Source organism: Hyperoodon ampullatus (genome assembly GCF_949752795.1).
Source record: "Hyperoodon ampullatus genome assembly, chromosome: 3".
Classification (NCBI taxonomy): Eukaryota; Metazoa; Chordata; class Mammalia; order Artiodactyla; family Ziphiidae; genus Hyperoodon; species Hyperoodon ampullatus.
The window spans coordinates 12,506,646-12,523,851 of record NC_136916.1 but is presented as its reverse complement, the minus strand read 5'-3'; the positions used below and the strand labels follow the sequence as shown (position 1 = coordinate 12,523,851).

The 17,206-nt window shown below is 43.6% G+C and overlaps 1 long non-coding RNA gene and 1 pseudogene across 2 annotated transcripts; one reads left to right on the top strand and one right to left on the bottom strand.

Annotated features, from left to right (window-relative positions):
• The first annotated feature begins 3,555 nt into the window (after nucleotides 1–3,555).
• Nucleotides 3,556–14,380, top strand: LOC307050927. Its single transcript, XR_013810813.1, has 3 exons — nucleotides 3,556–3,694; nucleotides 8,932–8,990; nucleotides 14,279–14,380. It is a non-coding gene; the product is annotated as an uncharacterized lncRNA (long non-coding RNA).
• LOC307050819 (large ribosomal subunit protein eL30-like) lies at nucleotides 10,050–10,462 on the bottom strand (annotated as a pseudogene). The gene has a single exon. The product of its transcript is annotated as a large ribosomal subunit protein eL30-like (transcript).
• Nucleotides 14,381–17,206: the final 2,826 nt, after the last annotated feature.

Sequence of the window (17,206 nt, the reverse complement as noted above, 5' to 3'; positions counted from 1 at the left end):
TACCTTCAACATAGATCTAGAACCTGACTAGTCTCACCACCTCCAACTCCTATTACCACCACGGTCATTTTTCACCAAGCATGTTGTCCTAGTCCCTTAACTGGTTTCCCTGTTTCTTCCCCGGTCCTCACTGTAGTCTAATATCAAAGCAATTGCCAGAGTAATTCTGTTGAAAGATAAACCAGATTATGTCATCCCTCTCCTGCAATGCCCTCGTGTCTTCCCATCTGTGACAGTGTGATTTATAATAAACATATATATATTTTGGTCTTCATCCGTGCTTCCTGCCTCACAGCAGGCCAAACCCTTGGAATTTCCTAAGCGATAAGCACAATGAGAGAATCTTTTGTTATATTGATAATATTTGGTCTTCTGTCCTCAGTTTCTGAAATAGTGGAAAAAGGTGAACGGGGTGTCTTTGGCTATTCGTGAGAAGCCCCTTTCAACCACACCTGATTTTATGTGAATGAGATGACTTTTGAAAAGCCCCTAAGGATGGGGGTGGTTGCCAGGGGAACCAACCATGATGAGAAGGTTAGAACTTTCCATCCCAACCCCCAATTCCACCTCTGGAGAGGGCTGGAGGTTGAATCAATCACAAAAAGTCAATGATTCCATCAATTCTGCCCATGCAATGAAGGCTTCATAAACATCCCTGAATTACAGGGTTCAGAGAGCTTCCAGGTTGGTGAACAAGAATGAACTCATGTGCCAGGAGGGTGGTGCACCCCAAACTCCACAGGAACAGAAGCTCTTGTGCTCCAGACCCTTCCAGACCTTGCCCTATGTATCTCTTCCTCTGGCTCTTCATTCATATCCTTTAATATTCTTTGTAATAAACCAGTAACCGAGTAGGTAAACTGGATTCTTGAGTCCTGTGAGCCACTCTAGCAAATCAACTGAACTTGAGGAACCTCTGAGTTATAGCTGGTTGTCAGAAGCACAGGTGACAACCTGGACTTGCAATTGGCCTCTGAAGAGGGAGGACAGGGGCAGTCTTGTGGGACTGAGCCCTTAACGTATGGAATCTGACACTATCTCCAGTTAAACTACAGGACACAAGAACAAAATAGTGGTTACCAGTAGGGAGAGGGAAAGAGGGAGGGGCAACACAGGGGTAGGGGATTAAGAGGTCCAAACTATTAAGTAAGCTACAGGATATCATGAACAACATGGGGAATATAGCCAATATTTTATAAGAACTGTAAGAAGAGTATAACATTTAAAAATTGTGAATCACTATATTGTACACCTGTAACTTACATAATATTGTACAGCAACTATACTTCAATTAAAAATAAATAAATAAGCAAACTACAGGACACACCCAGTCAGTGTCTGCTGAGAATGGGAGAATTGCTTGGCAGTGTTGAAAAAACACATCTGACCACCTCATTCAAGGTCAACGCTGAAGTCCTTACAAGGATCTAGGTCCCAGGCCATCCGGCACCATCCCCTTACCTCTGACCTCATCTCCACTGCTCTCTCCTCCCCCACTGCTCCCTCCTCCCGCACTGCTCCAGCCTCCTGGTGACACACACGCCCACTCTCTTCGGCTTCCTGTCTTGCCTGGAACTGTTTCCTGAGAGGGCTCCCCCTCCAGCCTGCAGGTCTTCCCCCCAAAGTCATCTCCAAGAAGCCTTCCTTGACCACAGTATCTAAAATTACAACCTCCTTCCCCACTCCACACGCTATTTCTTCGGCTCTGTTTCCCCCTTAGCACTCACCACCACTTAACTTATTTATTATAGAGTCTGCTTGTTTATCGCTGGTTTCCTGACTAGAACTAAACTTCACAAAGGACGGGCTTATGTTGGTTTGTGGACTGCTGCTTCCTCATGGGCTGATTCTTCCCTCATTCCGGGACTGCAGTCAGTACCGAGCCTCTCCCGCTCACACCAGACACCTGAGCACCAGCACAGTTTCCCCCCGCCCCACCCCAGCACTACAGGTGAAGAGAAACTCACACGGGCATCAGTGGTTCCTTTGTTCACCCAACAAGCACAAACTGAGCCCCTGACACTGTCAGTCTGGCCGCTGAGCACCGCCAGCGCGTTTTGCTGGAGAAGTTCCCCACCACGGAATGCTGCGGAACCCAAGGCAGGGAGTCATTGCTCTCAGTCGACCACTAGAACAGGTGAGACACTGGGCCCACCGAGCTTACCATCCGCTGCTGCCAATATGTGTTTTCACAACCACCAATCAACCAGGTTCTGATCCCTTTTAACAAACGCACCCACTTAATACAGTTGAGCGGGGGCAGCTGGTCTGGCGGCACCATTTCACTGCGTCGGTCCCCACCACTGGGCTCTGGTCCCTTCTTCCCACTCGGGAGCGGCCTCAGTGGGCGGGGCTTGCCTCTCAGCCCGCCCACCGGGCACCACGAGGCCCTTGTCTTAGGACCTCCACAGCAGCTAACCTCGTGCAGGCCACTTACGGATTTCGAAAGGTTTTTAGAAAGAAAAGTACCTTTTTTTTTTTTTCCCCAAGAAACATCAGCTCTACATTATCCAAATAAAACTGGAGCAGAGGGGACAAAGAAGAATTATGAGATGGAAAAACTATAGAAAAGGGTCAATAACAGATAGTTATATTGGCAAACACTTCTGTGGTACTATGTACGCTATATGTATGGCATTCTTGCAAACACTTTCCTCAGATTAACTCACTGGAGGTTCGCTATGAACTATTAAGGAGGCACTATGCGCCACCATCACCATCGCGGCTGCTTCCCCGATGAGATAACGAGGCACATAGACGTTAGCTAACTCGCCCAACTCTTGGGCCCTGTATCGTGTCATTAGGATTCGAACCCAGGCAGTCTGGCTCCAGAGTCCGTGCTTAGTGTACAGTAGTACATTTTAGAAATCAAAACAGCAGCCCTGTGGCCTGGAGCCCGGAGCCCGGGGAGCGGTGGAGCGCGGGAAGGGGCGCGGGGTGCCATGTTGACCTGGGGAGGGGCAGGGAGCGCGGGCCGGGGCGCCGCAGCTCGCGCCAGTCACCTGGGTCTGAACCGGAATTGTTCAATAGTGGACTCGAGGTTCTCGATGATCTTCCAGCACTCCTCGGTCTCGGGCGCGTCGGCACAGCTCTCCATCGGAGCCGCGGTGGTGGCAGCTGGGCCGGGCGCCTCCCGCCGAGTCCAGGACCCGTCGTCCGTTGCCATGGCGACTCCCGGGGAACCGGCAGAGCGCGGGAATCCTGAGGGCGCGGGCGCGGCGGGCGGCCTGGAGACTGCCCGGGAGTCGACCCGCTGCCGCTTCCACTGCCCGCCTGGCTCACGGCTTCCTGTTCTCGGTGCGCACGGGCCAGGCCATGTCCCCAGGAGAGCTGGACTCCTGTAGATAACCCTGCGGCAGCCCACCACGCCCCGAACTCTCCGCGCCTTCTCCTGTGCTAAAGCTCTGAGCTCAGCCTCCTGCGAGGCCCGCGCACTTCGGGGGCGTGGATGCCTAAGCTGCCTTCCTACGTCATCACCCCTCTCCTCGCGACATTAGATGGAAGCTCGACGGCCCTCGCTTTCCTGACCTTCCTCCGTAGGCTAAAGGTCATCTTCCGGGAGGATGAAAAATAGTGCACCCATCTAATAGCGATGCCTTTTGCATGATGAGCCTTGGGATCTCAGAGCAATCCCATAATAAGAGGGAAGCAGGCAGCCTGATGAATTGCCTATACCTGCCAGTTGGCCACAAACGTAAGTGTTCGTGGACAAAAATTTTTTTGCAGAGATTAATCAGGTTTACATTCCTATTTAATATAAAAGGTCAGAACTAACGCATCGTTTTAAGCTATACCGTGTTGTGTGGAATTCATTTTTACTGCTTCTACAATAAGTTCCTTATAGTGAAACTGTTGCTAATCCTTTATTTTAAATGATGTACCATTCATTGACAATGATGGCAAACATCTATTCTGATATCATCAATATGTCATTGCCTGGTTTTGGAAGTAAGTAATTTCAATTTAGAACTAAGCATTTCAATCTGTTGTCTACAGGAAAACAAAATATTTTCTTCTCTCTCATAATAATTATATAAAAAGTTAATTTGGTATTGGATGCTCAACATACAAAGAATAAATCACTGTAGCATTATCACTACTCTTATATTTAAAGACAAAGATGAAAAGTCCCAAATGCCAAACAAAATTCATAACCAGTGTCAACACAGTCTTCCGTGAAGATTCATTTTTCCTTCGGGAAGTTGAAGAAAGGAGAAAAAGAGCTATTTTTACTCTACGGTGGTTTTTATTTTCAAAATCTAACTTCTAAGTCTACATAGGAAATTTTTACTATATAGTGAAAAGAGTATTTAAAAAATATATGTATATGTAAGTGTAATATATGTATAAATTAAATTGTCTTAAGTGAATTTTTATCTTACCACAATGCATATGAAATTTTTTAAATGAGTAAAATTCCAAGTTAAAAAGCCTGATCCATTTTGAACCAGGCCAAGATAGCGAAAAGACTGACAAGCTGTTGGCTGTTTCACTAATGCAATGCTAAATGAATATTTTGAAACTGAGGAGGGAGATCTCACAGTAGATTTCATGAGTCATTGCTCGGTTCTGTGCAGTGTTTGTTGACCTATAGGGACTGCATAGTTACACCATCCCACAAAAACATGTACTGAACAAAACCTCTTTGTTTGCCCATGCTATATAGCATATCAAGGAGCTTCAGATTTCAGTGTCTAGGAGACCAAGTTATGATGATGATTGTTTTTTGAAACTATGAACTACATAACACTTCTTATCAGTTACCTACATTTATCTCTCAGGTGTTCTGCCTTATAAAATTGTTCATTTCAGATCATATTCCCGCCTCCAATACTGTCACTGTCAGAGAATTTATTATACTAAATGCAGGCCTTTGGTATCACATGTTGAGTTCATTGATGGTTGTTAATGGAAAGCTTGTGAGCTGTGGATTAAACATTAAAAAAAAATAGCTCTGAAACTTGTTTTAGTACATTGGGCAAGGTTTTTGTTTTTGTTTTAACATCTCTGAGCCTCTCTTTTCTCACCAGTATAAACTAGATAATCAACCTGTCTTGGGGTGGTTGGAAATAATCCATAAAGCAAGAAAAGCAGGCAGCACATAAAACACACTGCAAGTAGAATGCTAACCAGGACTTCAAAGAGTGTGTTCCTTCCTTCTAAACCACAGCCGAGGAATGTACTATTTTAAGTTTTCCATTTTAAAAATGTTGGATATTTCATAAGCGAAAATAATTTTTACTTGCTAAATTAATAGGACTAAGGCCCCAATTTTAAATTTTCAAGTGCTTCTCTGAAACATGTATAAATATAATGTGTCCTTATATGAAAATATCACCTACCAATTATTAAAAGTGTGAACATCTCAGATGAAATAGCATGCGGATTTGATTGAGTCAAGTGCTGGCCCTAAACATAGAAATTTATATATTGCAATTGGATATTATCAGTTCTAGAGTCTAGTAAAAGTAAAAGCCAAGAGGGTTTCAGTGTCGGTTTGTAATTTAAATTCTTTCTAGAGCATCATCCTGCGTAAAGTGCTTATTTTTCTTTTATCATCAGCTGTAATCTAAGATTATGTGGTACAGGCTCTGTTATGTAAACTTGTTTTATGTCATGCTTCATCCAGAACCAAAGTTCTTAAATAAAGAGTTGTAACAAGAAATAGCAAGGCCCTTAGCCAGGACAATATTATGCTACTAAATCCTTCATGGAAAAACTCCTGAGACTAGATCATTTTAATGTCTTAAATTTTCCTGCCATGAGATAACATGTCCACTCTTTTTTTTTTTTTTTTTTTTTTTTGCGGTACGCGGGCCTCTCACTGTTGTGGTGTCTCCCGTTGCGGAGCACAGGCTCTGGACGCGCAGGCTCAGCCGCCATGGTTCACGGGCCTAGCCTCTCCGTGGCATGTGGGATCCTCACGGACTGGGGCACGAACCCGTGTCCCCTGCATCGGCAGGCGGACTCTCAACCACTGCACCACCAGGGAAACCCCATGTCCACTCTTATAAAAATCCATCAGTAAGTGTTTGTTGTCTGGCTAAAGCTGAAAACCAAGATGAGAAGCAAGATCGGGAGTCTGGACAGGAGTAACTTTGATATGGAGCTTAGATTTTACTGCCAAATGCCCTTGACTGCTGTAGTAAAGGGTATCCTCTATTTAAATCTAAGTTTACAAGGGAAATCAATAAAAATGTGAAAAAAAATGGTAGAGTTTAGCCATCTGCAGAAGTCAGTCTATCTGAGATGGGGATTCCCTGGGGGTCCAGTGGTTAGGACTCCCCGCTTCCACTGCAGAGGGCACAGGTTCCATCCCTGGTCAGGGAACTAAGATTCCCCCAAGCCAGATGGCATGGGCAAAAAAAAAAAAAAAAAAAGTGAGTCCAGGGGCTTCCCTGGTGGCTCAGTGGTTAAGAATCCGCCTGCCAGTGCAGGGGACATGGGTTCGATCCCTGGTCCAGGAAGATCCCACATGCCACGGAGCAACTAAGCCCGTGCGCCACAACTACTGAGCCTACGCTCTAGAGCCCGCAAGCCACAACTACCGAGCCCACACGCCACAACTACTGAAGCCCGGGCGCCTAGAGCCCGTGCTCCACAGCAAGAGAAGTCACCGCAATGAGAAGCCCGTGCACCGCAACGAAGACCCGACACAGTCAAAAATAAATTAATTAAATAAATTAAAAAAAAAAAAAAAAGAAGTGAGTTCATTTGAGAGAAGATTTATGAACCTGGGGCTGAAGGGAATTTGGGAAATCTCCAAGTCTGGTCATGTGACCAGAGTGGATCTTCATGCCTGGGACATAGGGCATCTGTAACATGTCCACTGTAATATATAGTGAGGTCGTTCAGGAAATGTAGAAGTCTGAATGGAGAGCAAAAAAAAGCAGTTACTGTATTTCATGCAATCTATCCAAAGGTGTTAAAAATGTGAATCTTAGAATCAGTGAAAGAAGGTATAGTAAGAATTTATCAGACAGAAATCTGTTCAGGGCGCTCCATTTCATCACATCATAGAGGAATCTAGTCTCATGAGATGTGGAACACTCATCAGGCTTTTCCATAACTTGGATAAAGTACCCGCATAGTACCTTCTAGTTCTCTGTTCTTTCTCCAGTGTCACAAGGCAGCTTGCCAATAACTAATCCAGACTCACAGGTACATAGATTTCCAAGAAAGACTTGGTGTAAACAGCAAAAATGTGATTTTGGTTAGTGTGAGTATTCCTCTGTAGCCTGACCTAACGAACTGATAAAATACAGGATTTAGACTCGCCTTCACAAGGGCTAGACTCAGAGGCAAGACTTTCCCCACAACAAACCTGCAAGTCAGCCTTTGCCTGGGCAGTCAGCCCAACTCATTAACGTCCTGTAACTGCAATTTTAGGCATCCATCATTGTCCTTCAGCTTCAAACCCTATCTTGGAAAAGTGGTAGAAAAAAAATACAAATTGAGCAATTTCAAAGTCTTCAGCCTGATGATCTTCAAAGCAGAACAGTAGCATCAGCTCTCCTCTGGGTCTATAGCCTGCTTGTCCACCCTGCAGATTTTGGATTTGCCAGTCTCCATAGTCATGTGAGTCAATTTCCTAAAATAAATCTATCTATATACTATATTAAATATAATCATCCTATTGGTTCTATTTCTCTGGAGAACCCTAACAGAGTGACCGATGAAAAATTAACAAATTAATCAGAGGATACCATTATATTCTTTGTAGCACTTAATGTTGCTAATTGTAAATATCATGGTTAATTTTATATCAACTTGACTGGGCTAAGGGATGCCCAGAGAGCTGGTAAAACATTATTTCTGGGTGTGTCTGTGAGGGTGCCTCCTAAAGAGCTTAGCATTTGAATGGGTAGACAGAGTAAAGATCCCCCTCACCAAGGTGGGCAGGCATTATCCCATCTGTTGAGGAACTGTATAGAACAAAAAGGTGGAGGAAGGGTGAATTTGCTCTCTGCTTGAGCTTGGACATCTATCTTCTCTTGTCCTCAGACATGGATGCTCTTGGCTCTCAGGCCCCCGGACTTAGGCTGGCACTTAACTCCGTCGGCTCCCAGTTCTCGGGCCTCCAGGTTTGGTACAGAACTATATCACCAGCCTTCTTGGTCCTCCAGTTTGGTCCTCCTCAATCTACAGTGGATTGTGGGACTTCTCAGCTTCCATAGTCACGTGAGCCAATCCTTCATAATAATCTTTCTCTATATCACTTATATCCCATTGTTTCTGTTTCTCTGGAGAACCCTGACCAATACAGTAAGTATACTAAAAGGACCGAGAAAAATAATTATTACAAGTCTAACATCTACTGAGTGCTGACAATGCCAGGAACTTTTCTAAGCACTCAACACACTACTCATTTAGTTGATTACTCACAATGTAAAAAGGAGAAATGGAGACACCAAGAAGTGGATTTTCTTGCCCAAGTTCACCTTGGCTTGCAAGGGTAAGCTCTGTGCACTTGGGCTCTGAGCACTGACGGTCACACTCCAGAGCCTACACACTTAATTGTTATGCTATATTGCTTCACCAAATTGTCATGAGAAACAAATTATTTAGTTCTTCCCATGATGTTAGTTTTGGCAAGTGGCCCGAGAATTCTCTCTAAAGCTGTCAGGCCCATATCAGCAACTTAATTATGAATCTATGTTGCTAGGGCTTGTAGAGAATTTGTAGAGAATCAAATACAATTAGCACACTGTCTACCAGACCCCAGTTACTGGGAAAATTCACCTTTGTGCAGTATCAATGAGAATAAGAAATGAAGCAGAAAGATGTGTATCCTTAGAAGCTACAAAGTTCATGTTGAGGACCTATTTGCTTTACTCCTAGGAAAGCTTCTTAACCTCTTACTCAGACCCTATATATCCTAACCATCATGTACAATTCTAACAGTCTGATATCTGCTTTCTACCTCTACAGCCAATAAAAGTTGAGGGACGAGCTGCTGAAAATGATCAGGACATTGACAGCAATGAAAGGTAATGGCTGGCACAAAAAAGACTAAAAAATTCATAACAAAAATTCAGATCACATGGGAGGCTTAGGCCACTGTGAGTAGTAAGGAGACTTATACTCATCACTGGCCCTGAGGCCATCACTGTAAAATAACTAAGGTTCATAATAATGACCACGAGTCACTGATTCTCCTTAATGCAACTATTTTAACACACTCTCTTTAAAAGGCCGGTGTGTGTATAAAACAGTTAAAAAATATTGTCCCAATTCTACAAGTTATTCTAGCTGGATTCATTCTCTGAGATGATTTTCTATAAGCTGAAACTTCATTTTATTCCTTAAATGATATGTAACATTTCTCTGTCATTGGCATGGGATTGCTTTGCGGTGTGGAAATGTCAGAGATTTCAGAGCTGAAGGGACCTTAGAGCTGGTATACGTTAGTCCTCTCAGTCAAGGACATACAGGTAGTTAGGCCACAGCTACATCCAGGATTTCTTTATCCATTGGTCTGTCACAGTGTATCAGTGTATTAGGCTGTCATATGCTACAGCAGCAACCAATCCTAAATCTCAGTGACTCAGTACAACAAAAGTTAATTCCTTATTCACACTACAAGTCCCACAGTGTTGGCAGGAAGTTCTGCTGCACACAGCCACTTAGGGATCCGGCTGATAGAAGCTCTGTCTATCTGGAACATAAGGCCTCTTGAGTTACTTTACCAAGAAAAAGGAGAAAGTGTCAGGCACCAGTTATTAAATACATTGACCCCTTCCACCCACTCCATTGATCAGAGAGAGTCACGGGGCTCCACCAATTGCAAAGGCAACTGAAAAGTCTTTTCTTCCAAGTGCTCAGGAGGTAGAGAGGAGCTGATGCTGGGGAGCACTAGTAATATCTACCAGGATTCCTTCCATCACATCACCCTTCTTAAGTAACTTTGCAAACAAGGTAGTGATGGAGATAATAACAATGATGAAGGTGATGATGGTGATGATGGTAATATCTGATGTTTGCACAGGTCCTGAAGGTCCAGAAAATGCTTCTCTCATTTACTTTATTATTATTATTATTCTTTTAAAAAAACAAGCTTTGGCCAGTTTTATTAAAGAAAAATTGTGCATGATTTACTTTTCACCAGTCTGTTCTGGCATGCTTCTAATGATAACAGAATCACCTGGATCAATGATAACCAGTGTGCATACTCTGTAGTATTTTCCACACGCTGTGCCCAGTTCAATATTATTGCTAGTGTGGTGATGGGCACCAGTTTTGGCAACATGGCATAATACTCTATTTCAGATTTCCTCAAGGCTGGGCAGTCGTTGGTGAGGCTGACCGGTTTCGCTTTGCCTTGTCTGATCATTTTCAGAGTCTGCTTGTACCCCAGCGCATACTTTCCACTTTTCATAACGAGTTGGAGCCTAGAGTTGATCAACTCCAGTGACTTTTTCAAGCAGCTGCCAAGATGGCTGGGGAGCAAGAAATCTCTCATTTACATTACTTTTTTTTTTTTTTGGAAGATTTATTATTTATTTATTTATTTTATTTTTGGCTACGTTGGTTCTTAGCTGCGGCTTGCCGGATCTTCATTGAGGCACGCAGGATCTTTTGCTGCAGCGCACCAGCTTCTCTCTGGTTGTGGCACGTATGTTCCAGAGTGCATGGGTTCTGTAGTTTGTGGCACCGTGGGCTCTCTAAGTTGAGGTGCCCGAGCTCAGTGGTTGTGTCACCCGGGCTTAGTTGCCCTGCAGCCTCTGGGACCTTAGTTCCCCAACCAGGGATCGAACCTGCGTCTCCTGCCTTTACCACTGGACCACCAGGGAAGTCCCTCATTTACATTATTAATTCAACGGTGTGCAATAACATTCCTTTTTCATATGAGAGAACTGAGCTCAGAGAATGTTCAACTGAATGGAACGATTGGCTTAGGATCACATCAGTGAGTATCTAGGAGATGAAATACTGAACGTTTAGTCACAGCTGAAGAGGAGGCCCTGAGGGGAAAGTGGGTTAGGAGTTTAACCCAGGAAACGGCTGACATGAGAAACCCAGTCCCAGAATTCACTGCAAAGGAGCTTTGAAGCATAAGGGATGAAAGAAGTAAAGACAATAGTGGAGCTCGTTTCTAGTTGTGACTCATTTACTTCTGACCACATACGCCCTTTTCTTTCACAACAAAACATGCCTGGCCTATAAGCAGAGACACTTAATATTTATTACACTAATAAAAAAGAAAGTAAAAAAATGCATGTCCCGAATAGCATGTATTAGGTGTTACGTAAGAACACTATTAGATTTGAAATATCACATCTGGCCTAGAAATTTAAGGCAACTCATTGCCTTCAACTCATTGAATCTAGATGTGACAAAACAAATTACAGTTGTGAAATAAATGGATCCCGCTTGAACTATGGGAGAACTTAGCAATCAGGATTTCAGAAGCAAAGGTAGCCAAATGAGAACGGCAGACCCAACCCCACAATAAATACTTAGCTGTACTTTTAACATTAAGTTTGGCACAGAATACAGAGGAGACGTCTGGTCTTCTGGAAACTTACACATTGATGAAGAAGACAAAACTAATACATGTAAAATGATACGCATTCCTGTAAAACAGTCTACAATAAACTGCTGTTTTGTACAGTGAAAACTCCAAATGATGTAGGAAATGTGAAGAAAACGAAATGCTAAGAAAGAAAGAGGGAAAAAACTGAAGGAAGAAGACTCAGTGAACTCTTCATAGAAAAGCTTGACGTGGACCCAGGAATGGAAGCTGAATACAGTCTGGATAGGTGGAGAGGAAAAGAGAATCAGTTCTGGAAACAGCATGAACAAAGGCTCCAGATACACTGTGTTCCTGAGAAAGTGCCTGGCCCTGGCTATGGCACACCAACTTGCGTGTTCTTAGTTGTGTATGTGTATCTCTGTCCCATAGATTATAATCATCTCCAGAAAAGGGCCTTATTTATCTTTGTGTAGGTGGTGCAGGCATTGCATGTGGCACATAGAAGGTGCTCAAAACTCTTTCACTGGGGTCTTCCCTGGTGGCACAGTGGCTGGGAGTCCACCTGACAGGGAAGGGGACGCAGGTTCGAGCCCTGGTCCGGGTGGATCCCACATGCTGCAGAGCAACTGGGCCCGTGCACCACAACTGCTGAGCCTGTGCTCTGGAGCCTGTGCACCACAACTGCTGAGCCCTCGTGCCACAACTACTGAAGCCGGCGCGCCTGGACCCGTGCTCCGCAACAAGAGAGACCACCGAGGTGAGAGGCCCATGCACAGCAATGAAGACCCAATGCAACCAAAAATAAATAAATAAAAATTTATTTTAAAAAAACCACATGGTAATGTATGGAAACTAAATTTAAAAACAAAAACAAAAACAGAAAACTGTTTCATTTGGAATTCCCTTGTGGCCTAGTGGTTAGGATTCCAGGCTTTCACTGCCAGGGCCCCAGGTTCTATCCCTGGTCAGGAAACTAAGATCCCGCAAACTGCAGGGCCAAAACAATAAAAAATAAAAAGAACCTGGAAGAATGGGTAGGATTTTAAAATAAAGAAGAAGAACTAACCTTCAATAATACCAACAGCAACATCTGGGGGTTTATCTAAACTTTACAAGAGTTGTGAGTAGTATCACCTCAAAGACAGGGAGACAGATGATGATGCCTTCTCAGACGTAGTGGTTATGGACGTTTCTGCTGCATTGCTAATGAAATGTTAGTTTAACGAACTTTTATTTACGTCTCAGTTTTCTGAGACAGAATCTATATTTTATTGGCCTTTGGGCAGATCAGTAGAGGAAGGACTGAACGGGTAATTTACCTCCTCAGTCAGGAAATCATTCTGACTAAATGGGTTTCTTAATGAAGTGCAGCATCTTAGCCTATCTCTACTTCCTCTCCTTTGGCACAAAGGAAATGTTCAGCTCTTTTGTTTTCAAAAACCTCAAGGTGTATCAGTTAACCAGCTGTCCTGGATGTGGCTTTGCTGGTTTGTGTACCACTATTGAATGAATTAGAAAAGAAAAGAAAAGAAAGAAAGAGAGAAAGAGAGAGAGAGAGGAAGGAAAGGAAGGAAGGAAGGAAAAGAAAGAGAAAGAAGGAAGGGAAAGAAAGAAAGAAAAAGAAAGAAAGAAAGGAAAGAAAGAAAGAGGGAGAGAGGGAGGGAGGAAGGGAGGAAGGGAGGAAGGGAAAGCAAAAAACGGCCAGGCGTGGAGAGAAGTGATTATAGTAAAAAGATCCAAAGCACCAGTGGGTGAATTTCAGCCTCGTTTAGAAACTCCAGTGATAGTAGAGGCCACTCAACACCTACTTGATTTTTTTTTCTTAAAAAAGAACTCCTTTGCTTTAGGAATCAAAACATCTAATTGTTTTCACCAACACTGTGCTCTGTGGATGTCTCTCAATGCATTTTCTCACAAAGATTTAGTAACAAAAGTTCCAATTAGCTGTCATGTTCTCAAGACTTTCCTCTTAGACAACATTGAGTCAGGTGGTCTAAGTGCTCAACCTACCACCTGGGCATCAACAAAACATCTGAGGGACATGCATGGATCCTTCAGTGGACCTCAGCCCCAGACATTTAAAAAAACACATTTCCCTTGCAAAGTCCCAGGAAAGCAAGTACATGGGCTGATCTGTGGATGCATAGAAGATTATATTCGATTTTTATTTGGTTCAATGAATCAGAGGTGCATTTAGATGGTGCCGTTGTATATTTTGGTTGGTGCTGCCTCTCCCCTGGAGCCTGCCAGGACCATGCAGCAGGCGGCACCCCAGCAAACCAGCCAAAGACAGAGCAGGGATACTTCAGGGCTGACTTATCTCCATTACCCTGGAATTTAAAACCACCACCACTATGCTGTGTAAAATGACCTCCCAGGATATTTTGCTGCCTTCTCCAGCCCTGGGCTTGTACGAAGCTTTAATAAATACTTGCCTTGAATTTTATCTGCTCAGATCCTTTTACTGGAATCATTTATTTCTCAATCATCTCTATAACTTCTCTTTGACTTCAATCCTCAGCTGTTGGAAATAGCACTTCTAAAAAAGCCTTCCCTGACCACGCTGGCAGAAACTTGTCTTTATTCTCCGTTTCCCTCTTTTGCTTCATTTTTTATCATAGCACTTATCACCACCTGACATAGTATATATTCACTTGTTGATTGTTTATCTCATGTGCAAGCACACACATGTGCCTGTACACACTAATATAAGCTACATGAGAGAAGTGAATTGTTTCATCTGTACCTTATACCAAATGCCTAGAAAAATAGATGGACAATAAATTTTTTTTTTTTTTTTAGCGGTACGCAGGCCTCTCACTGCTGTGGCCTCTCCCGTTGCGGAGCACAGCCTCCGGACGCGCAGGCTCAGCAGCCATGGCTCGTGGGCCCAGCCACTCCGCGGCATGTGGGATCCTCCCAGACCGGGGCACGAACCCGTGTCCCCTGCATCGGCAGGCTGACTCTCAACCACTGCGCCACCAGGGAAGCCCAACAATAAATTTTTTACAGGATAAATAGTTCATTGAATCTGCCTCTCTATTCACTGATTCATCCATTTAAATACATAGCTTGCATACAGGTTAGGATCATGGGCTCAAGACACAGACTGCTTGAATCCCAATTCCTCCACTTAGAAGCTGTGTGGCCTTTGGGCAATCACATAACCTCTCTGTGCCTCAGTTTTTTTGGTCATTAGTGTAACAGAAATAATAACAATATATATCTCACAAAGTTTTTATGAGTATTAAATGAGACATTAGACACAAAGCACTGAGAACAATGTCTGGCCCATAAATAGCACATAAGCACAGCGCCTATGAAATCTCATGTGCTCAATAAATGTTAACAATCATTGCTCATTTACTCAGCAAATATTTTTTTTTAGTTTTTTAAAATTTATTTATTTATGGCTGCGTTGGGGCTCCGTTGCCGTGAGCAGGCTTTCTCTAGTTGTGGCGAACAGGGGCTACTCTTCGTTGCGGTGTGCGGGCTTCTCACTGAGGTGGCTTCTCTTGTTGCCGAGCATGGGCTCTAAGCACACGGGCTTCAGTAGTTGTGGCATGCGGGCTCAGTAGTTGTGGTTCACGGGCTTAGTTGCTCCACGGCACGTGGGATCTTCCCGGACCAGGGTTCGAACCCGTGTTCCTGCATTGGCAGGCGGGTTCTTAACCACTGTGCCACCAGGGAAGTCCCAGCAAATATTTATCGAATGTTTACCACAGGCCAGGTGCTATACTAGGTGCTGGGAATACAATGGTGGACAAAACCAAAAATGGACCCTGCCCTTATAGAGCTTATAACACAGTGGGAGAGACAGTTATTAATCTAAGTAACCACACACATGAATGCAGAATTAAAACTGCCTTAAATGTTAAGAAGAGCTTGGGTGAGAGTATATTTATAGGGTCACTTGATCTGGTCAGAGATGGAAGAGAAAAATTTCTGGGGAAGTTATGTATGGTGGGGTGAAAATGGATATAACATCCAGTTTCAAGTTGTTCTGTGTTCTGTGCTATTCTGTCACCCCCTCTTTTTCTTCAAAGAGTCAGCAAGATAAGCATGAGTGAATAGCCTTGAGTTAATGGTGCTTTTGCCTTGAAGGAGAAGAGGCTGGTCTCTGCTTAAGGAGCTGTGCTGAGAATGGACTTCAGCCCCAGGCACGTGGGCAAGTGGAAATGGACAGGAGACTGAAGTCTCCTCCCCCTGCATCTATGCTGGGGGTTTAAAAAAAAAATCCTAGGAAAATATGGGGATGTATAATTAAGCCATTTTATTTGGACATAAAGGAAAAGTGGGAGTGAAGTCTAGAGGGGTTTTGAACATCTGTTCATTTAAATAAACATTTGTTCATAAATAAAATAATTGTTTTATTTATAAATAAAATTTTGTAAAATTTTTACCTCTGTAAAAAATAATTGTTTTTCCTTTTTGGTTTTCCCTTTCATTCTTGGGCTATTTAAACTGTAGCCATTCTTAAATGGTTGTACTCATAGGGCACAAATAATTTCATGGCTTGCTTTTATGTGGTGGTGCATAGTCTTCATAATTATTCATATTAATCATCATATTTTTATAAGGAGAGAAACTGAGCCTTAGAACATTACTGATTGCCATCCTCAGCAAATTAAAGGCTAATGGCTCTTTGTTTGAAAGGCAAGTGTTTGGACTGGAGAATTCAGTTAGTTGCACTTCATCCCCTCAGCTAACCCAGCACTTCGGCCGGATGACTACACAGGTGCATTTTAGAGATGGGGGTTAAGGAGTCTAAAGGAAAAAAGCCACTCCTGTGTGTCTCCTCTATTCTCAGTACTCCACTACAATACTACTTCACTTCTGACCCCAGATGTGTGGGTTTTCTACACATCAAGCCATTCTGCAACATCAGCTGGGCGTCCTACAAGTTAACTCAATTCTGACACTATTTACCTGGAGGCAGCATCAGATCCCACAGGCTAAAGGCTCAGTACCGCAAGAATGCCCCTGTCCTCCCCTTTCCGGGGCCAATTGAAAGTCCAGGTTGTCACTTGTGCTTCTGACTGACCAGCTAATTAAATTAGCTATCAGTTCATTTCCTAGAGTAGCTCACAGAACTCAGGAATACAGTGTACTTACTCAATGACTGGTTTATTCTAGATGGAAGAGATGCATAAGGCAAGGTCTGAGGAAGACAGCGAGGACGCCTTCTCTGGTGCACCAGCTTCCCAGTACTTCCATGTGTTCCCAGCCTGGAAGCTCTCCAAACATTTCTTATTGGGTATTTATGGAGGTTTCATTACATAGCCATGCTGGACTATAACTCTCGTCACTTGTGACTGATTTAACCTCCAGCCCCTCTCCCCTCCCTGGAAGTTGGTGGGTGGGATTGAAAGTTCCAATCCACTAATTTGATTTAATCCTGATTGGTTCCCCTGGCAACCAGCCCCCATCCTTAGGGCTTTCCAAAAATCATCTTTTATTTTTTTTGGTCATGCCGTGTGGCATGCAGGGATCTTAGTTCCCCGACCAGGGATGGAACCAGTGCCCCCTGCAGTGGAAGCGGGGAGTTTTAACCACTGGACTGCCAGGGAAGTCCCCCAAAAGTCACTTATTAACATAAATTCAGGTGTGTCGGAAAGGGGCTTGTTATGAATAACAAAAGACATCTTTATCACTCTATCTTTTAGGAAATTCCAAGGGTTTTAGGACCTCCATGTCAGAAATGAGGTGAAGACCAACATATATATTTCT